This window comes from Corvus brachyrhynchos, unplaced genomic scaffold (genome assembly GCF_000691975.1).
Source record: "Corvus brachyrhynchos isolate BGI_N302 unplaced genomic scaffold, ASM69197v1 scaffold17, whole genome shotgun sequence".
NCBI classification, from domain to species: domain Eukaryota; kingdom Metazoa; phylum Chordata; class Aves; order Passeriformes; family Corvidae; genus Corvus; species Corvus brachyrhynchos.
In genome coordinates this window covers 15,308,198-15,322,953 of record NW_008240046.1, presented here as the reverse complement: position 1 = coordinate 15,322,953, position 14,756 = coordinate 15,308,198, and the positions used below count along the sequence as shown (strand labels likewise).

Genomic DNA, 14,756 nt, shown 5'->3' with positions numbered 1-14,756 from the left:
TAGTAATGATGTCTCTATATCCTTGTGCAATACATCATCAATCCACAGCCAAATACTACTGACACTGTACATATTTTATTTTTACAGAAAAATATTTGGATACCACTTACCTCTGAGGCAGTTCTGGAAATTTTAAATATACTTCTTTCTTGGGAAAAAAGGAAAGAACATCAAAATGAATGATGAAACCTACAAAATGAATTTTCAGCTATTTTATGTAAACTGGGAGAAAGTATAAAAATTCTTGTTCTATTTCACTCTATCCAGAGTTTGATGTTAGCAATCTGGAAATGTTACATTTGCAGTATTACCTAACTGTAAGAATTATCTAGTTGTTACCTAGGACTGTAAATAATCACTAACAGTCTTTCTTCCTGGTGTGAGGAGGAGCTATGATAATACAAGCTTAAAGTAACCCCGTGCAAATCCCTGGAACTAATTCCATCTGGACTGGTGAAACACAGCAGTTTAAAAATAGCATTACTGAAGAAAGACTTCATATTTAGTTGCAAATTTGCAGTACTTCCTTCCTATCCTGAGCTAAACATGTTTTATTCTTCCTCCTGGTGAACCAGAACAACACTGCCTAGAAAGCTGATAAAAGATTATCACAAGCTTGCATACTACCCCTCTTTATGAATCTCATGGCTTTAGTAAGGAAGAAAATCATGATCAAGAGAACTCTGTACTAGATGTGGGAGAAGACTATGTATGGAACTCAGTGGTACAAAATTACTGTAAGTATTTTTAAAGCTGAGTGTAACCAGATCAGCAGTGCTTACTCTAATCAGCTACAAACTGAATCCAGCAGGACAGCAATGCTCTCTGCTCTATAGTATACAACTATAACATCTCTTCAATCTTCTTGTGACCTACTTTTCTCAATTCTAGTATGTGCACTATGCTTTTAGATACTAACAGAGTATTGGGGAAGTGCTGTACTTGTGGGTATAGTCTGGTTGAAAGGGTAGACAGTGATCTTCTATGGCTAATTTGTAATATTTCCGTCACTGTATTAGTGTGTGTATATGATGACTGTCAGTTCATTAGACCTTAAATCTGCTTATAAATATTTGATATTAAGTTCTTTGTTAAAGAAACTTTCAGCCTTGTCTGGTCTAGTGATGTGCTTATTGTTTAAATTGGACCTTAATATTTTACTTGCTCTAAAGTTTTATATGGCAATAGAATTTTACAAGGGCTTAATAAGAATAGGCTAAGCTTGCTCTATTGTCAGGAAAAGATTTTCTTTCTTGTGCAGTTTCTGTTCTTATTCCAGTCCCTCTCACTGATTCTGAGATTTAGTGGCTCATGTGTTTTCTTAGACATAGTCATCTATATACTATGCTGCTGTGACTATTTCATTATTCTGTTTCTTGACTTCATGCCCATGTCATCAATTCAGCAATTGGTTATTCAGTTTGTTAATGAGGGAAAAGTGCAATGACCATTCAGTCAAATTACAGAATATAGAAAAGGTCAAGGTACTAGAGTACATTATTCTAATTCATGGAATATTGTACATAAGATGATATATTTTCCATTCCCTGATACTTCATTTCATAGGAAAATTATTACAAGAACATAATATGGCATAAAATTAATCCACACTAAGAACAAAGCCTGCAATTAAAATTCTAAATGGCATAACTTGAATCCTTTATTTTGATAATTACTGGAGTAAGAGTAAGGATTTAATCTTGTACCACATGACATCATAATTTTATAGTTATCATTTGCCACAGGATATTAAATACGTTTTTAATCTACAGCAAGATACAGGTGCCAAAGTGATGCTTAACCTCTCCTCCTCATAGGTAGCTCAGTACAAATCAAAATTCTGCTGAGTTTCATTTAATCCTAGAAACATGTGAAAAAACAGCAAAGTTTTTCATCAAGGAAAAGACAGAGATAAAGAATACAGCCAGGAGTTTGTAGGCTCACTGTTTCTAAAATCACCCGTTATAGTCAAGATGACGATGACAGTCCTTGCTGGGCAACTATGCAAATATTCACTGTAAAAATTGCTTTAAAACCACAAACCTCTTCCTGGAGCAGAATTTAACATTTCATGTCTGTTCTTGAAGACAGCAGTCACCAGACAGGGGCATTCTGGTCATTTGCTCTGATTTGATCTGGTAAATCTTCTGCTTTATGTTGTGCAAAATGGAAAAGCCTTGAAAAAAGTTTTCGAAATGCCTTTCCTACTAGCTCAACCCTGGATGAGACGGTACTTCCAGGAGGTACCAGATACAATTTTTCATGTAGAAGAGAAATTAATTCCATCTCTTATCTCTCAGCAACTCTTTTAACTGCTACAGTTTCAGATAAAAATAAAAGGAAAGGGTAGATTTTAAAGGAAATAATGTTCTCTTTTCTTTTAGTCCTCATTCTTCCTTTCCTGTGTATTTTCTTTTTGTCAGAAAATGCTTAGGTAGGTAATTCAAGAGACTACACATCAATGAAGGCAAAAACATCAATCCAGAAGAGACAGAGTTTAAAATACATTTTCCAATTTCCTAATGGATTGCATGTTACCCCTATTTTACTTATAGTTGCAAAGCTTGTGAGACATTTTGTAACACCCTAAGGTTAATTTTGCTTGGTATACCTTTCAAGTCATATCTAAATGTGGAACTTCCAATTGGCATTTTTTTCCACAATTTTGCTCAATGTGTTAGGCTTGCATGGCTACCTACTTGTTCCTTCCATTATCCAGAACAGTTATTATTTTTATTCATACAAACATTAGACTCTCATGATGGTCATATGAATTCACATATTTCTGAAGTCTGTAATTTCACTTCTATTCTGCTTCACTAAATGGACTTACTGATACTGTGATGAATTGAGCTATTGTACTGTGTCTCAGTTCTTTCTTGTTATTAATTATACTCCATTCATTAATATGACAAACTGCAAAGTTTTCAATTTTGTTAATCTTTTCTTCAGTATTCTGGAAAATCATTTTAGTTTTAATCAATGAAAATTAGAGCCTCGTAGCAGATAAAAAGTGAGAAGTTATAGTCAAGTGACAGGTTGGATCAGGTCCAAATCTGACCTGTGCTCACAATACTCCAAATTATGAATCAAGATGCTTTTAGCCATCTAAGGGCTTGTTTTACATTCAGTTTTGTTTTACTTTCTCTGTCATAAGTAGAATAGGATTGCTTCTGTGACTCATTAGTCTCTCTAAAATTCCATTTTACAGGCAAACAACAGTTGCCTTGAGACTTTTAGCTGCTTTTCACCTGTTTCAATAGCTCTTTTTTGTCAGTTATTTGGCAAAATAAGTATGTTTGGGTAAAAGATAATATGCAATTGTCATTTATTTCATATGACTTAGAGAAAAATTTGGGAACACACTGTTTAATCCATATTTAAAGTTATGCATTGAGAAGGAAAGAAGAGTGTGTACTTCTACATATAGTAAAAGATTCATTACTTTGTCTGGCACATGTGCTACTTAAACAATAGCGGCACCAAAAACTATTGTATTTTATAGCCAAATCTACTCTTACAGACTTGAAAATCTGAAGGACATAATTCAGATGTACTTTGGAATTTTTCAAAGGATATATATATTCATTGACACTTTTAGCTGTAGTTTTTTCAGTAGGGAATTTAATAATGTTGAACTACAAAGGAGAAAAAGGTTATGAAGACCTTTACACAGAAAACAGATATAAGAAAAGACCATTTTTTCAATACTAGGAGACATTTGAATGAGAACTTTCCACATTTCTAACAACCTTTCACTTCTGTCTTTTTTGACTTCATGGTATTATTTCAATCTGTCCTTTGGCGTTTTGCAGATTTTTACATAATCCATTTTTTTTCCTTTTTTTTTAAGGAAAATAATTATGAATCATAACATAGTCACCTAAACAACTTGGAATGGAAGTTTGATATATAAAATATAAATATTATCAAAATATATTAATTAATCAAAGGGCTGAAGGGGGTGTAGAGGACATGATCTCCAATAAACCAGCAACATTTTAGAGCTGAAAGTGTGGCTTCTCTTACCTTTGCTGCTGTGAAGAAAAGGTTGATGAGTCTCTGGAGATTCTGTGATAGCTCAAGACATGTCAGTGACTCATCTGTAAATATCTATTCCCCTGAAGCTATCAAGGAAAACTCCACAGAATGTGCTTGATAATATAAATCTCATCATGAAGCAATATACATCTTGTAATTGCCACTTCAGGGGTGAAGGCCAGATTTCCTGGCAGGTGTGAATTGGCATACCTCTGCTGAAATCACAGAACTGCTGTGTTACATCAGAGCCTGGACCTATTTCCTGAGCTATTTTTGTCATGCCCCTAAAATCAATTCCTTGAAGGCTAAGATGGTGAAGAAAGGAAATAACTATATTCTTGGGACGTTGCCTACTTCATAGATTCTTGCCCTAAGACATTTGGGTTTTATTCTGTTATAAATGATAAAATGTAAAAATCTATGCAACATGAAAAAAGCAGGGCAGAGAAAAGAGAAAAATACGAAAATAATACAAGACTTGAAATTACAGTTTAGTGAATTTTCCTCTTTAGTTTGGAGTATTTCAAATAATCTGCAGGTATGTTAACATAAAATCTATAAAGTAAATGTTTGCTTCTCACTTTTTCTATATTTCACAGCAAAGTCAGAATTAGACTCAAAGGATTCCACACAAACAAACACTTAAATATTAAAGATTGTTGAATGAACAGACTTTTCTGAATAATCAATTATTTTTGGTTTGGTATTCTGTGAATATGTGTTTATAGATTGCCTTTTTGTATTTAATAGCATAAATGCCATCATATTTTCTGTCACGTCTTAAAAAATTTCAGCAATCCATTTCATTTTCCATGTTTCCTGCCAAACTACTTAGTCCATCTCTCATCTAGATATCCTTTCTCTTCATTGTCAGTGATATGAACCAGAATGCCTATTTAATACACCTTATATACTCTAATAGCAGTCAGCTCATCCAGTTGCAATTACATTAATTCAGGATAAGACTTTAGTGTCACAGTCCTTTACACAAGACATATTCACATTGGAAATGGTCTGTTTTTAACCAGTGAAAAATTAAATTTAGTGGTAAGAACCGCGTACGTTGAGAACAGATTATTTTGTGAGTCAGTCGGAGCAAAGGACTGGAAACCTGTGGGCATAAACTATGCATGGGATTTTCAGCCTCATGGAGGGTGTATTTGCCCAGATACTTACAAAATTTTTGAAGTTGAAAACTTCAGCCTTAGCCAGAAGTGGGTCCAGCCTGAAGTAGGTCCAGCTGCTTTAAAGAATGTGTCTACCTAGCACAACGCAGAAATCCTGATCTACTTGCTTTGCTTCTGTATTGGCTTTAAATGTCCAGGGTGCTGGCAGCAGAAGGGCTGCAGAAGTGGCCTGTGTGGGAAGAGGCTGGGGGCAGTGCCAAGAGACCCATTGCAGCAGGAGGAGCAGGAGTGGGGGCAGGAGCAGGGACAGGAGCAGGAGCGGGAGACAAAGGAGGCGCTTAAGTGCCACAGCAGGTATCTCTGCTGAAGCCCATGGAGGATCTCATGGTGGAGCAGGAGGGTATTTCCTAAAGGAACTGCAGCCCATGGAGAGCCCATGTTGGAGCAGGGAAAAGTGTGCGGAGAAAGGATCTGCAGAGAGAAACTGTAGCCCCCTTCACCCTCTATCCCCTCTGTGACACTTGGGGCAGCAGGGAAAAGTCGGGAATAAAAGTGTGAAGTTGGGCTTGAGGAAGTAGAGAGGAAAGGTGTGTCTTAATGGGTGTCTTCATTTTTCATCACCCAAATCTATTTTAATTGCCAATAAATTAAATTGAGTTTTACCCAAATCAGTCTATTTTGCCCATTGCACTAATTTATAAACAATAGATCAATAAGTTGTCTATTCCTATTCACCTCCACTCCCTGCACCATCCCATGAAGGAGGAATGAGAGAAGCTGGATGGGCATTTGGAACTTAGCCAGGGCAGACCCAGAATGGGTCTTTAGAAAGAAGCTAGTTTTATGTAAAACAGACTTGATCTGTGCTATATTCACCTGTGATGACTTCTGTGCTCCTTTGCTTTCAGTATCTGTTGCAGGGATTTTTGGGGTATGCCTGCCAGGCATTGCCACAGGCATAGCTGAAGTTCCAGTTTCCTCACAGGTATCTTTGAGTTGCATGGACTTACTCTTCATAAAATCCTTTGAGATCTACAGATGAAAACCTGTATATCTCAGCTGAGTTATTAATTTTTTTTTTTTTTTTGCTGTATGAGCATAGATCATATTAGAAGATGTCAGAAACTGACATGATGGTTGGGAATTTAATGGGGTATATTTTCTTCTTGATAGGCACATATATTTCCCATTAATGCTAATGGGAATTATATGTGTGCAGCAGGAGAACACACCACTTTGCATGTAAATTTCACATTTTATTTTACAGAGGGTATGTAACCCTATTATCATCAGTGCTGGCACAAAAAATTTTTATCCCAGTTCAGTGGGTTATAATCAAACATTAAAATGATCTAGCTGAACTTAATTTTATTTTACCTTTCCAACTCTTTTGTAATGAAAGTTCTTTAATCCAAAGCATTTTCTGTGTCATGTGTGTGAATAAATAACCTTTTTCTTGCAGTTAAGTTGTTTTTAAACTCCAGCTAATAAAACTACTTATTTCCATTTCCATCAGAATTACAAGTACAGTTAAAAGGCTTACACAATTTATATTTGAAGCATTCTTCAGGAAGAGAGACTGGTGAAAGATCACATCGTTGCCTTTTGAAGGTATCTTCTAAAGCTGATAGAAAATGCCAGCTTTTATGAATCCTGATCTAGAAAGTATGTAGGTTTTTTTGCCATACAGTGATTTTTCAAGTAGAGAATATGCAAGTCTATGGCTGTACATTTTAAATAGCACAAAGTCTTGTGTAAAGTCTTGTTAACTCAACTTAGGGTAGCATTGACCATGGTTCATAAGTTGTATTAGAATTAGGAATCTCTCCTATTTCTTTCTCCTTCATGATTTTCATCTTATATGTATGAATTTCTTCTTTTTTCCCTTACTAACCTGTCCAGTCATATCATAAGCAGCTGCCTTTTCCCTGGCACATTCAAAAGCTGTGCCCCACATTCAGGAACATTCAATTTCAGGACTCTTGTCTGAAATGAATAGTAATAAAAAAAATATTGTTGCACGTAGAAACAAAAATGTCCTTTTGTTAAATTTCTGGAAAATAAAAAAATCCTGAAAAGGAAAATTATTTCTCCCAAATTCCCCATAGATAAAACTAGAGAATATGAATTCAGCTGAAGTGCTTTGCCTTGCTGAAAGCATAATAGTTGAGTTAAATGAGTTTTACATCTAGCATTATGAATTCCAGGATATCATATTCATGGCAAAGATCAAGCTGGAGATTTCTGGCATGAACTGAGATTTTCCTTGTTGTCAGGCTCCATTTTCACAGCAGAAAGCCTCTGGGAGACGCTTAAATCAAAACAAACAGGGTTTTTCAATAAGACTTTGGTTCTTAAGTAAATTTCATCCAGCTGAAACCCAAATAAAAATCATGCTGGAGTAAAAAGCAATAAAAAATTATAATTTATTCCAACTGCTCGCAAGACTCAATTTCTTTTATTTTCTAATCAAATAAGAGGCATTGTAGAGGTAAAACGAGAGACTGTAGCAATTTGGATAACATCTAGAGAAGATCCAAGATCCTTGCTACTTTACAAAGGTAAGAACTGATACTTTAGATTCATGTATAGGTGGAAAAAAAAAAATCCATAAAAGATAATTCAAAATCACTAGGACAAACATTTCATCCCCAGATCAGAAGCCAAAGATAGATTTGCCATTGACTAGGGACATAGCCTAGGAACAGAGTAGATTTTATTTGACACAGGTAGATACTTTGTAATTTTGACTTTCGATTATTTCTTCTGCTGTCTGAGCTCCTTTTTTTTGTGAAACTCCCTAATTCTGTTTTTCTTCCTCCTGCCTTATACTGATTCTACTTTTGAGTGCTCTATCAGATCCTTGGAAATCAATGTGGCTGGAGTTATTCCAGGAGAGGAGCTGCTTTCACTATAGTATCACTGCAAAATTACCATTCTTTAGGAAGAAACCCTAAACTTTTCCTCTCCTTTGAAAGTATTTGTGTACTGAAGAGTCTTGGTACACGGAGTACAGCAACACAGGTTTCTACTAATATTGATAAGATTAAAAAAAAGAATAATAATGATAATGATAATGATCATAATAATAATAATAATAATCAGTATAACTTAATTTTAGCCATATTTTCTTACTATTTATTTAGATACTTTTTTTTATATTTATATTTCCTCATTCTGAATTTTGAAAACATGTATAGAATTCACCAGAGAATTTTTCACCCTTACAAGCTACAGTAGTACTTTAGTTCAAGAATTGCCATCACTGTTCCCCCAAAAGCAACGTGCACACCTCTTGTATAAGTAAAGTATATGAAGTATAAGGGTTGCAAAGCTGACTAGTCAGAAAAACGAAAATTAGTCAGATTCTAAGCCCTCTCTTCTCAAAAGACATAAATACATAGTGAGGAATGACAGCCTTTCTGCAAATATGTTTAACTGTAAAATTTTGTAATGGGTATTCGAAAGTAATAAATAATTCATTTTAATTTTAAAATTAAAAAAATGTAGAAAACATGAACTTCTGTGTTAAATTCTATTAGTTTTTGCAGATATTCCTGTAGGCCTTTGTGCAAAGGTCAGTCACACGAAAAAAATGCATTATAAGCATGTACAAAGCTCATGTTTCATGCAGCTAAACTTATGCACATATTTTGGAATAATCTCAACTTTAGTTTCTGTAAAGTACCACGACTTTCCATCCTAGAAAATCTTTTAGAAGCTTGACTCAAATTGCTGATCCCTGTATAGAAAAAAGGCATTGAACTGATATCTAAGGGATTCCTGCAAGCTGTATCTTCTGTCTTCTCTCAGAATCCCACTGCACACTAAATTTCATGAAATTTGTCATGTGGCATTTGGATAGAGACTAGGATGTCTAACACAGATCAGTGAGGCCTGGCACAGGCAGCAGCACTAGTGTTAGGAAGTTATATTCAGGTAACCGAGGTTTAAGGCTACAGTCAGTATGGCTGGACATTTGAAAAATGGTGTCAAATAGATCCTCATGGGAAAACACACAGAATGTCCCCACGGGGTTCAGCAAACCTTAAGACTGCAGAGGAAAAAATTGAATACAAGAAGGTAGTGGAAGAAGAAAACATACTTTTCTTTTCTATTTTTTCTGTCAGAAAAATGAAACATTTGCTGTGTAAAACTATTCTTTCAGTTTTCACAGAAGACAAAATTGATCCAAAATGTTATCAACTTCATAGAAATTCTTACCTCATAAGTGTGTTTTAAAATAATTCTGGAAAATTTTGGTCATACTACTCACTAACTCTGATTTAGGTTATGCCTGTTCACATGGTGGGGGCAGAGGTAGAACAGTACAAAAAGTACCCTGACCAGAGCAGAAATTGGCCCAGATTAGTTTAGTTGGTTTGAGCATGGTGACAACAACGGCAAGATTGTGGGTTCCACCCCTGTATGAGCCATTCACTTAAGAGTTGGACTCAATGATCCTTCTGGGTTACTTCCAACTCAGATTGTTCTGAGATTCTGTGAATTCATAGAATATTTAAAAAAACAAATTAACATTCAAACCAAGATGGTATCTGTTGTTTCACTCTTAAAAGTGGGTTAGATTATTTGGGTATATGACAAAATATATAAATTGAAAACCCTGAGAATTGTGCCACATTCTTGAGTCTCGACACACCCTGTGACATGCTTCAACTGTCCTGATTTCTGCTGAAATTAAGGTACTTGGGCCAGACTTACCATCCTGGCAGCTGGGATATTCAAACTCAGGAATATTGTAGGAGCAAAGTTTTTGACACAGTTTGGACAACCAGACTTACACGTATTAAGAATTTTTTTAAATTCTAAAATGTACTCAATGAACTCTTAATCTCAACACATTTTTGCACCAACATCAGGATTGGCAGCAAGGGGTTTATGAAAGTGACTGAGGAACTGCTAAGCTCTATTTCATCCTTGCAAAAGGCAAGTTTCCACCAGTCAACAGTCTCTGTGTTCCTGAACCAGAGCAATGAAAGCCAGAGTGGGCAAAAGGATTTATCCACATACTCAAAGCGCTATTAAGTAATATTTAGGAAAATATGTAACCATTCAGCATGGCTAAAAATGCTGCAAGACAAATCCTCTATTTGATTCTGAAGCAGAACAAATCTGAACTTTCATGAGAGTAGGAAAGTAGCTCTGCAAATCTACTTATTCCCATGGCTTTATCATCTTCTTGTTCTAGCTAGCACATTTTTCAGCTGTGGTCTAGACCCAGACCTGGGATAAGAACTTCTAGATAGTAATTGATACATGCAAAAAATCTGTGAACATAATTTTCTAGCACTGGATTTGATAGAACCTACCCATCTCTCTACTTGTTAAAAAATAACCCTTTTCAGAACATGTAAAATTGACAGGTTGGTCCAAAAGGACTAAATGTAAAAAAATCTTGAGTGTCTTTTTAAAATGAAGCCTTGAATATTTTTCTGTGTGTCTCCTTAGACTTGTTGTGTAAGCATTTTAACCTGATTCCACAATACCATTCTGTTTTACTAAAGAGTTTTGGTCTAAAAGGCCATGGATTTTGTGTGGGCATTTAAATGGTCAAATTGCTGTTGCCCCAGGAAACAGGGTATTTCTATCCATATTAATGGAAATTAATATTAGCTGAGGTCAAGCCATTTATTTTGAAATATTTGTGTTTCTTATGTTGGAGAATATATATTTTAGCTACTGGAGGACACTCCATGTTAAATCCTTGGGACTCATAAGGATTTGCAGTCTTTTTAATGTTAATTTTCTTAAAATTACAGAAAGTTCCTAAGCCTAGTTCTTCTGTCAGATGTGCTTTAGTAAAGAAAATACTTAAAAATGACAAGTAGTGTGACAAGAAGCTCTATTAAATTTCTCATGGATTTAGTCTGTGAGTGTGTCTGAATATTCCAGTCCTTCTCCACAATGAACTTTTAAGCTGTTTGATATTTATCTAAAATACCCTTTTTTCTTTTTAATAATAACATCTAAAATAGTCCTAGCACATTTACTGTGGCACTAGTATACCTCAGGGCCACCTTCTTACTGCACAATTTACCTACAGCATTCATTAATGGCTGAGAAATACACACCCTGCCATGGCTTACTGCAACCTAGCAGACTTAAATCGCATCCAGAAAGCTGACAGGCCACTGCATTATTAACTGAGCCACTGAGACCCTTTAAACTGTATTGTATATAAGTTTATAGCACAGGGAGTACAGAATTTTAAGCTTGCACATTTTAATGTATTTAATTTGCCGCACTCGGCAGTTTGCTTTGTGAACTGTTAATCTTTTCAACCGATACAGCAAAATGTCACTGTATTCATTTGCAGACTATAATAGGCTTATATCCTGAAACAATAAAGTTATAATAGCCTGCCTGCCCGCTGCCTGGAGAAGTTATACAAATTCAGCATGTACAAGGTGTTGTGCATCCTACTCACCCTCTAGTTTTTAAAACTCATCTTCTCATATCAGTGCCTTGAAAACCAGTCGGGCACATTACTTTGGTGAGATAAAGCCAAGTGCGTGCCATGGATCAAGCTCTGCTGAACTCTCTCTCTCTCTCTTTGTCTCTGTCACTCTCTCTGGAACTGCTTTCAGTACTTTGATACTAATTAGCTCTTGCCATCTCCAGTCATCCCCACTGCAAGCTGAAGCCACAGATATTCAGGTTTTTTCTGCACCCTCAGTAAACATACTGGTCTGGAACTGATGGGTGATTCCTTCCCTTGTGCCAGTGGCAGGAACCAGCAGCCAGGTAATCACTGATCTGAGGAAAGAAAAACTGCTACTAAGCTATCCAGCCTCCAGGAAAGAGGTTCTACATACTCCCTCAAACTTTACTGATGTTCTTTGTATTTGCCCTCCATTCTTTCTTCAGACCATTTCTGCCCAAATTGTCATCTCTCTTTTTCTACAAGTGTTGTGAAAAGGATCATGTGATCATGGTGGTACCCCAGTGTTTCTACAGAAATGAGACATCCCCTGCAACAGAGAATCATGGATGTGAGAGTAAAGATGGCAACAGTAATAATGGGAATTCTGATGCTATCAGTGCCAGCATAGGCAGAGCTGAATTTTTTTGATGAGATTTCTGTATGTTTTGAATGAAACTTATTGGAGAGGAATGGATTGGTTATTTCTATTATAGGACATCCATTCTGAGGAGTGGAAATGTGACATCTTCTCATCATGAATTTCTGTCAAGTGACTAAATGACACTGCAGTTACACTTAGGTAACTTTATGTTCAGCCTGTGAAGTGCTTAGTTGACTTGCAGGGCATATGAAAAAGCTTGTCTTTTTAAAAAAGGATTGTCTTTCTGCCTGAGGAGAAGGTTTGTGGGGAATCTTTTTCCATACCAGGAATCTCATGGAGGTTAGTTGAGCTTGCACACTTAGATACCATTAAATATTCTTTAGAAAAAAGGGTCTGAAAACAAGCAAACCAAAGTGCAATGGAGAAAAACCACTTGTCAGATGAAGTCTTTGTTGTCTGGATTATTTCTACTCATAGTGATTAATTAAAAGGTAGCCTGAAGCAGAAGAAGGTCATGCATCTCAGTCCACAACCAAACAAAATCTTTAGGAAAAAATCAATAAAGTGATCTCTGGCTGATTGCAGTACAAAATATCATCTAAAGAAAAATAAGATTCTCTAAACCAAATGCAATACATTAAAAAAAAAAAAAAAAAGACATGCTGGTGATAGAACATAACTATCTGGATATCCTGGGATTTAGCAGTTCTAAAGGGGAGAGGGGATCTTAAAAGACAAGATGACAGGAAGGCAGTAAGAAAGCTACAAATCTGTCTTTTGTATTGAATCAAACCCTTTAAAATGAAACTGCACTTCTCAGTGGAACACTATTTCTAGTGTTTTCATTGTCTGAAAACATTAACAAAAGTAGGCAACATCTTAATGAAAACTATTCTTTCAACGAAAGAAAACTTAGCTTTTAAAACTTTGCCCTGGCTGCAAGGTTAATTTGACATAGAAAATTAAAAGAAAGATTAAAACTGTAGTTGTTGCATAAGGTTATGATGAGTTTGTCTCTCTTTTTAGTGAGGAAATAAGGTCTATTTCAGCAATGGTTTCAGAATTTTCCATTAGTAACAGCATTTATGTTGGAATGTTTTTGATCATTACTCCAGGTTACATTCTAGTTTGGTTTTTTTTTGTTTTATTTCTTTTTTAATAGGTAAAAACCTCACAGATTCTCTCTGTGGCTGGAAATAATGTACAATAATGAATGAAAGCATGGATCTGCTTCTTTTAACTGTGCTGATTACATAGTCTTTTAAGTCTCTTTATTTGCCTTTAGAGTTTGGAGATTTCTATGGCAAAGTGTGATGGATCTGAAGCATTCAATTAAGCATCTATTAACTGCCACTGAATTAAATATTATCCAGCACAGGATTGTGCATGCTCCTTTTCAGCCTGGTGGACCATGGCACGTGGGGTAACAAAACTTCTCAAGCTACCAATTTTAATTCACGGGAACATAATCATTACCTTTAAGGTCTCAGAAAGTGTAATCTTGGAAACACTCATTGTTAGAAACTTATTGCTACATCTTGTATTTTTATGTCTGCTGCAACTTCTTTATTTATTCCTTTGATGTTATTTCGGATTCATCAATCGATGGTTTTGAGGTCCTGATCATCTGAATGAATTTAGCAAACTTCAAGACATGAAATTACTCTAAGTAAAACCTTTTCAAATTTTTACTGTGGTTGGGGTCAGGGAGAGTTCTTAAATAAAATATTTAAGAAACATCTGAATATAACCCAATGAGAATGTGGGAAAATTACATTATTTCTTAAACATTTTAACATCAAAGGTAGCACTGGCGAGACAGATAATCATTAAAAGCTGAATTGCTGGAAGTGTCTCGATAGTGCACTTAAACACATTTCAGTCGAGTGAAATAATTTAAAATCTGAAGTGTGAGCCAGAATCACATATGTCAATTATCATGTTGTCTGTGATATTAAAAATGTATGCAGCTGGAGGCTGAATTATCTCAGATCTCTAAGAGTTAGAAACACTTCATCCTTTCCTTTTTTTTTTTAAGTGGGGTCATTTTAGATATTGAATGCAAATAATCCAGAGAATGAAGGGGAAGGCTCTTCCATCTTTTGATATTCTTGGAAGCCAGGATAACATGAGGGATTTGTAAAAACTAGCTTTAAAATACTGTGCCAATGGAATTTGATTACCTGCTGCTGACATTGCTTGATTGAATGCAATGGATTTTTCAAGTCCAAAAAGTCTTTTTCATGAAGAACTATTTAAAAATATGACATCTACTGTGTTTGCATGTTTGCATCACTATCAAAGTCCTAATTTTTCTATCAAACTGACCAGCACAAGATTTTGTGTCATCTTCATTTTTTCTTAAAAAATGATGCATTTTTTTTCTTTTCCTATCGGAAGTCACAGAAAAAAAACCCTTGGACCTAATGCTACTGAAGTTAATTTGCTCTTCACTGCTCTACTGTCTCAGTTGCTTGGCTCTATATCAACATTGCTAACGGTAGGACTGATACTACAAAGTGAAACAAATTCACAATAACAA

The 14,756-nt window shown here is 35.5% G+C and overlaps 1 long non-coding RNA gene across 1 annotated transcript in view; it reads left to right on the top strand.

The window, feature by feature from the left end:
* Nucleotides 1–660: 660 nt before the first annotated feature.
* Nucleotides 661–14,756, top strand: part of LOC108449168 — a 32,041-nt gene continuing 17,945 nt past the window's right edge. The window contains exon 1 of the long non-coding RNA XR_001865303.1: nucleotides 661–737. This is a non-coding gene — a long non-coding RNA (uncharacterized LOC108449168). The remainder of the gene's footprint in view (nucleotides 738–14,756) is intronic.